General features: G+C 46.2%; 1 pseudogene; it reads right to left on the bottom strand.

Annotated features, from left to right (window-relative positions):
• Positions 1 to 3,451: 3,451 nt before the first annotated feature.
• Positions 3,452 to 3,565, bottom strand: LOC125117843 (uncharacterized; annotated as a pseudogene).
• Positions 3,566 to 7,209: the final 3,644 nt, after the last annotated feature.

Genomic DNA, 7,209 nt, shown 5'->3' with positions numbered 1-7,209 from the left:
TTCAAGGGAAACCTAGGCACCTGAGTGAGAGCCTGCAAGCACTGCAGAGAGGGGAGCGGTACCCACAGGCAAGTGGCAGGGGAGGTTTGGCAGGGAGAGAGAGTGGGAGGCAGCAGGAAGCCTGGGCAGATGGGCTTATCCAGCCCTCCACCGTACTTGACTAGGGCACTGCTGCCTCCCTGACCAGCCAGCAGAGGTGCTGCGCACATCACACAGCTCCTTCGGGCTCTATTCATTTGCACGTCTGTTCACCTGCTGTGGGCTCAGCAGACATTTACTGGGCACCTCATGTGGACATGCCATTGAAGTGATCACATGGCTTTTCATTCCTCAAGGAGCGTAAAGTCTAGTAGGAGGGAAATAAACAGAGTGGATAAAGACGGTGCTCTAACAGAGGGACACTGGCAGGGGTTCAGAGACAAAGATTTCCTTCTGGTTGAGTCTGAGGTTCAAATATGGGAACTACATGCTCAGCCACGAGACAAGGTCCTGAGATATGAGACGGTAACATACACATGAGGTGTCTGATACCCCTTCCTATCTAAGAAGCCTAGTACGCAAAGGTTTAATCTTAGAACAATTAGGTAGGTCTGTTACATTATGAAGAGGTGCTTTATGTTATAAAAACATTTCTTTACCATGTGTGTCTTATGTTACTATAATATTGACTAACAGAGGGCACAGACTTAGATAAAAGACTTGAAGTGTTACTATATCTGTGTAAAAATATGATTTAAGCTACAAACGTGTCCGTTGCACATGACTTTTTATAATATTTCTGATGCAAAAGTTAAAAATCCCTGTATGATCACAGATCACAGCTAACATTTTATAAATGCACACATGCTAATGTGAATATACCCAACCAACCGAAAACAGGTAGGATAGTAGGTAGGCAAGCCTGCATCCTTTGGCTAAGAGGCTCCCACTGCAGGTTACTTGGCAAAAGGTCATTGCAGCGGATTCTGAAAAAGTTCTTCCTTTAGTTCTTTCTCCTGGCTGCCTATTAAAATCATACGGGGACAACCTGTTAGACTGATAAAGCGTCTAGGATCAGGTGAGCTGTGTCCTGAAAACCAGTGAGGAAGAAGGCAAAGAGGAGTAAACAACCTGTCTTTTAATAAAGACATTTTAAAAGTCAAAAAAGAAATCATATATGGAGCTTTTAAAAAATTCCAGAGCCCAGAACACACCATCAGAGTCTTTGGGAAATAAGACCCAAGCAACAATAGTTTTTCAAGCACCCTGGATAATTCTGATATTTGGCCCAAACTGAGAACCACTGCTTTGGGGAAGTGTTTCTCACATTTTAGTGCGCCTAGGATCTTGTTAAACACAGATTCTGATTCAGTAGGTCTAGAGTTGGGCCCGAGATGCTGCGCGTCTAACAAGCTCCCAGGTGGTAGTGGTGCTGCCAGCCTAAGGACCACACAGTGGCAATGACCTTAGATCTAAATCTACGCACCGGTGCATCTGAGGGAGCATCTGCTTTGACGATGGGGACTTGATTTCTCCAGGTCCCCCCATCCTGGAGTACAAATGGAATTAGAACAATAACTCGAATTCCACGAGCTCTTGTTTAAACCAGTTCTCACAAGTGTACAGCATCCCTACCACTGCCATGGGAAGAGACTACCGTAAATATGTCCCAATAGTCCCTCGAGAGTTCCTGGCGGTTTTTACTGGGACCCCACCCCCTGCCCCCAAACACAGGACCCACAATGATTCTAGTGGCGGTTCCTACTAGCAGACAATTCTAGGTAAAGGACACCACCCTGTCTTCAGAATCACTTGTTCCAAACTCCTCTGGACAGCTCCAGGGGTCAGGGTTCTTCCCTTAAAGTGGCTTCTCTCTCAGGAGGGTCTCCACTGCCTACTGCAACTGTCCTGTCTGCATCCCTGCTCATTTTGGAGTGGGAACCATGGACAAACCAAGTTTTATTTCGTTGCTAGAAGGAACGGAACTGGTCCAATAAAAAATTTTTAAAAAAAGGAGTGGGGAGACAGCAGGAAAGGTTCTCAGAAGGAGTTAATGCCAAGGAGCAGTGTAGCCACAATCTCCCTCGCAGCAGGAGCCCTTCCTGTGATCACTGACCAGTCGGCTCTGCTGTGCTGGGAGAGCCGGACTGCCTGGCAGCGTGTCAGGGCAGGGACTTGCCTTTCCATAGACTGGCTGTCCCATCCTCGCGTGGCCCATGTGACTGGGGGGTGGGTAGGAAGATTTCCTCATCATTGAAGGGTTCTGCGGTTAGGGAAGCACCTCTCTCTCCCTCTGGGATCAACCAACCTCTTTGTGATCCCTTCTCACCATTTTTCCAAGTTTTATCTTTTCTCCCCACGTGCTCCTTTCCCAGCTTATATATGAATGTATGTGATATGTGTTTACACTCTATGCGCTTGTTAAACATACAACTATCTTTTCCTTTTTACCAAAATGCGCATTTCTTTGGGTTAACTTAGGGCTGAATAGGCAGCCCAAGTGACCCTCATAATGATTTTAAATGTCCCCTAGCAACAATTTACAACCCTCAGGAAGTACCGGCAGAGTGTCTATTAACATTGCTGTGTAAAATAGTAAATCCTGGGAAAAGTCAATGAGGCCCAGATTTCCAAGCCATTCTGCTGACATTTATGCCAAATGGGTCTATGACATTATATGCCTCACTCTTTTGTGCATATTTCTATCGCTTTATAAGTAAAACTCTCTTGAATAAGCATCACCTGCTTTTTAAAAAATGATTTCTATTTTTCCATTACAGTTGGTTTACAGTATTCTGTCAATTTCTACTGTACAGCAAAGTGACCCAGTCACACACATATATCCATTTTTTTCTCACATTATCCTCCATCATGTTCCATCACAAGTGACCAGATATAGTTCCCTGTGCTATTCAGCAAGATCTCATTGCTTATCCACTCCAAATGCAATAGTTTGCATCTGTAACCCCAGACTCCCAGTCCATCCCACTCCCTCCCCCGCCCCCTTGGCAACCATAAGTCTCTTCTCCAAGTCCATGAGCTTCTCTTCTGTGGAGAGGTTCATTTGTGCCGTATATTAGATTCCAGATATAAGTGATGTCATATGGTATTTGTCTCTCTCTCTTTCTGACTTACTTAGTATGAGAGTCTCTAGTTCCTTTCATGTTGCTGCAAATGGCATTATTTTTTGTTTTTTTATGGCTGAATAGTATTCCATTGTGTATATGTACCACATCTTCTTAATCCATTCATCTGTTGATGGACATTTAGGTTGTTCCACGTCTTGGCTATTGTGAGTGGTGCTGCAGTGAACCTATGGGTGCATGTATCTTTTTCAAGGTAAGTTTTGTCTGGATATATGCCTGAGAGTGGGGTTGCTGGGTCATATGGTAGTTCTATATTTAGTTTTCTGAGGTGCCTCCATACTGTTTTCCATAGTGATTGTACCAATTTACATTCTCACCACCAGTGTGACAATATGGAACACTTCACTAATTTGCATGTCATCCTTGTGTGTGTGTGTGGGGGTATGCTGATCTTCTCTGTATTGTTCCAATTTTAGTATCTGTGCTACCGAAGCAACCACAGCATCACCTGGCTTTCTAAGTGGAGGTGCCAAGATGGTCACAGCCCCTAAAGTTTTTTCTAACTAAGGCAAGTAGCTCAAGTGACACTACATTCATTCTTTCAGCACACTTTGGATGTAGGAAAGCAGAAACATGCCTTGCTATAAATCACCACCTCCATCACCGATGCCATGTGAAAACCCAAGCTTCCCAAACATCCAAACTAAGTTAATGCTGGAGCCTTCATTTTACAAAATTCCCTTAAGCAGCGGGTTTCTAGAATGCATTCATATCAGGCAGCTTTTCAGAAATTAACCTCCTGCACAATATGAAGCGTACCTGCCTCTCATTCTGCGTAAGATATTCCAACTAATTTTTCATCGTGCAGTCAGGATTTAAATGCTTGCTTTTCAAGGAGGAAAGAAACCCCCAGGTTTCCACATTTGTAATCAGAGGTTAAAGCAAGATCAAAACTCATCTCTGAAGGCAGAGAATTTAGTCCTGGAGAACAAACGGAAGTGTACAGTAATCGCCAGTGTTCCAGCCCCAGCAGAGCTACAAAGCCCAGCGGCTCTCAGTTCAGGCTACAGCCAGGCCCTGCTCAAGCACGCAGGTCCCACTCTTGCTGGGGCTTCCTATAGGACGACAAGGGGGTTGCTGGCTGTGGCGCACCATCATGTTCACAGGTGTCACCAGGTCTTGGCTCACCGCTCACTAGGACTTTCCCTAGACCTGGTAGACTCATCCAGCCAGGACTAACTGGGTGACTGACAAAGCATTTCTGGACTGGAAGGGTTTTAGGAAGCCATGTGGTTCTGTTCCCTCATGTATCATGGATGGAAAAGCAAAGAACTTGCCCAGAATCATAACACAGAGGCTGGAATTGAAACAATGTCTAGTGCTCTCGGCTTCTAGTCTGAGACTCCTCACCTGTGACCGTCACTCCATCACTTTACCTCCAGAATGGCGTACTCCTTGGAGTCAGCCTGCCAGTTAACCTTTTCCTTAATACTGACCATGGAAAGCTCTGGGCCCTAAGCTTCTATAGCCATCGCTTGGGGGCGTCAGCTGGGTGATAGAACAAACTCAGGCTTCTACAGACTCACCTGCTCCCAAGCCTGGCTACCGGGGCTCTTAGCCCAGATCTCAGCTTTCTCTCATTCTCTCCTGGCAGAAACCTCAACCTGATGCTTTCAGCTCCTGCCCACACAGCTCCAGCCAGGTATCAACGCTGCCTTGATTTCCTCCAGGAACGAGCAATAGCTCATGGCATGTTTCCTATCGACGCCACATGACTCCACATCACAGCCTGTGGCCAGGAGAGCTGCCAGCTCCTTCAACGAAATTGGGAACTTTGTGGACCCCACGAGAGGCCTTATTTATTACATCTCCCAGAGAAAGCAGACTGGGGCAATAATCGTCAAAGTAATATTTACCCCTTAATAACTGCCTATTTTTATACTGGTGTTAGAGGTTAATAGCAGTGTTATTTACTCCTCTGCCAGAGAGAACTGAAGGATGTGAAATGTAGCAGTCAGTAAAGCCGCACAGTCAGATAAATAAGATTCATATTATTTCCTGACAAATCCTTCTGCAACCCGGGGATATAAATAACCCTAAGAAAGCAGTTCCTGCATTACAAGTTTACTGATGTGTAAAATGTAATTTTGAAAAGAGCTTCAAACCCTGGAAGCACTGCATTTTGTAACTATATACACCGACAGACACCCCCATGCTGGGTGCCCACGGGCGTGAGAGGCCTCAGGGGGCACACGCATCCTCTGCTGATCTGACTCGCAGGTGTCCCGTCCATGTGAACGGGGTGGCGGCGTGCGTGGTTAGGGCCTCTCATTTCCTCTCCACTCCTGTGATACGCTCCCCTCTGCTTTTCTTCCCACCTCGCTGATGGCTCTTTCTTAGTCTCCTCCTCTTATGCTCTTTATCTAGAGCACTCGAGGGCTCTGTCCTTGACCCAGGTCTTCTGCTCTGGCATCTTCCTAGGTGATCCCGCCCTTCCCCAGGGCTGACGCGTAAATGTGTCTCACTGGCCCTCAATCCCCCCGAGCTCTGACTCTCATGTCAACTGGCTCTTGCTCTTTCCACTTGGCTCTTGGTCAAGGTCTGGCCACCATGTAGGTCTCGGTTCCTTCCCCAAACTTCTCCCCACCGCTCACTCTTCCCTGCTGTCTTCCGCAGATCAGCAAATGGGACCCCCTTCCCATGCAGCTGTTCAATTTAAAAAAACAAGCACCTTTTTAATCACTTTCTAATAGTTACCTGCCCTCCACCTTGGATCTAATCCAAGAACTAGTTCTATGAACTTTTCCTTCAAAATATGTCTGGAATGCATCCATCCACCTGCCTTTTTCTGTTTCCACCACTCTCCCATGTCTTTCTGACTCCCTTCCACCTTCCACTCCAGCCTCCTTGGTCTTCTCCCTTTAAAAGTAAGCTTGTAGGTGTTCCCGTTGTGGCTCAGAGGAAACGAACCCAACTAGTATCCATGAGGACTCCAGTTTGATCCCCAGCCTCGCTCAGTGAGTTAAGGATCCAGTGTTGCCGTGAGCTTTGGTGTAGGTTGCACACAAGGCTTGGATCCCATGTTGCTGTAGCTGTGGCGTAGGCCAGCAGCTGTAGCTCTGATTCCACCCCTAGCCTGGGAACTTCTATATGCCTCGGTTGCAACCCTAAAAATATTAAAAAAAAAAAAAAAGGAAGTAAGCTTTTAAAATATGAAGCCAAATATCTTTCCTTAGCCTGCAAGCCCTACGTGACCTGGCCCTGTTCTTCTGTGACCTCCTCTCCTGCGCATCTGGCCTCCCTCATGGTCCTCCAGCCACAGTGCTCACCTCTAGGGTCCTCTGAGAGATCAAGCACCTTCCTTCTGCCTGGGATGCTCTGGAGCTGGTGCGCCTATGCTGGCAACTGCTTGTCCTTCCAAGAGCAGGTCCTCCATGGCTGGCCAATCATCTAGTCTAAACAGACGCCCCGCCACCCATGTCACAATCTTCACATCATTGCTACTGTTTTCTTTAAAAGCACCTACCATTTCTCGAAGTCATGTTGTTCGTAGATTGACTTACATGTTCATGACGTATCTCCACCAGTAGAATGTAACCTCCATAAAGACGGGGTCCTTGTCTGTCATCTTCACCAATGTGTGTCCAGGGCCTGGAAAACAATCAAGCACATAGTAGGCATCGGCACTAGTGTCCTAGGGCTGCCATAATCAAGTACCAGAGATCTGTGACTTAACAACAGAATTTTATTTTCTTAAGATTCTGGATGGTGTTACAGGGTTGGTTTCTTTTGAGGCCTCCTTCTCCCTGTGTCTCCACATGGTCTTTCTCTGAACATGCCTGTGTCCAAATTTCCTCTGCTTATAAGGAGTCCAATCATGTTGGGTTAGGGGCCACCCTAATGACCTCCTTTTAACCTAATTACCTCCTTAAAGGCCCTCTTTCCAAACACAATCACATTCTGAGGCACTGGGCTGAGGACGTCCACACACAAATTTTGGAGAGGCGCACAGTTTAGTCTATAGCAACAACTAAAAAAGTTAATAGGGATGAGCATGAAAGTTAATATCATTGAAACCTTATGTACTGGATGTTGTTTTAAGTACTTTTCCTGTATTATCTTAATCTTCACTGTGAAGATTAAG

Source organism: Phacochoerus africanus, chromosome 16, assembly GCF_016906955.1.
Source record: "Phacochoerus africanus isolate WHEZ1 chromosome 16, ROS_Pafr_v1, whole genome shotgun sequence".
Lineage (NCBI taxonomy): Eukaryota > Metazoa > Chordata > Mammalia > Artiodactyla > Suidae > Phacochoerus > Phacochoerus africanus.
Note: the sequence above shows the minus strand (reverse complement) of the source record. Positions and strands in the feature narration are given on the sequence as shown.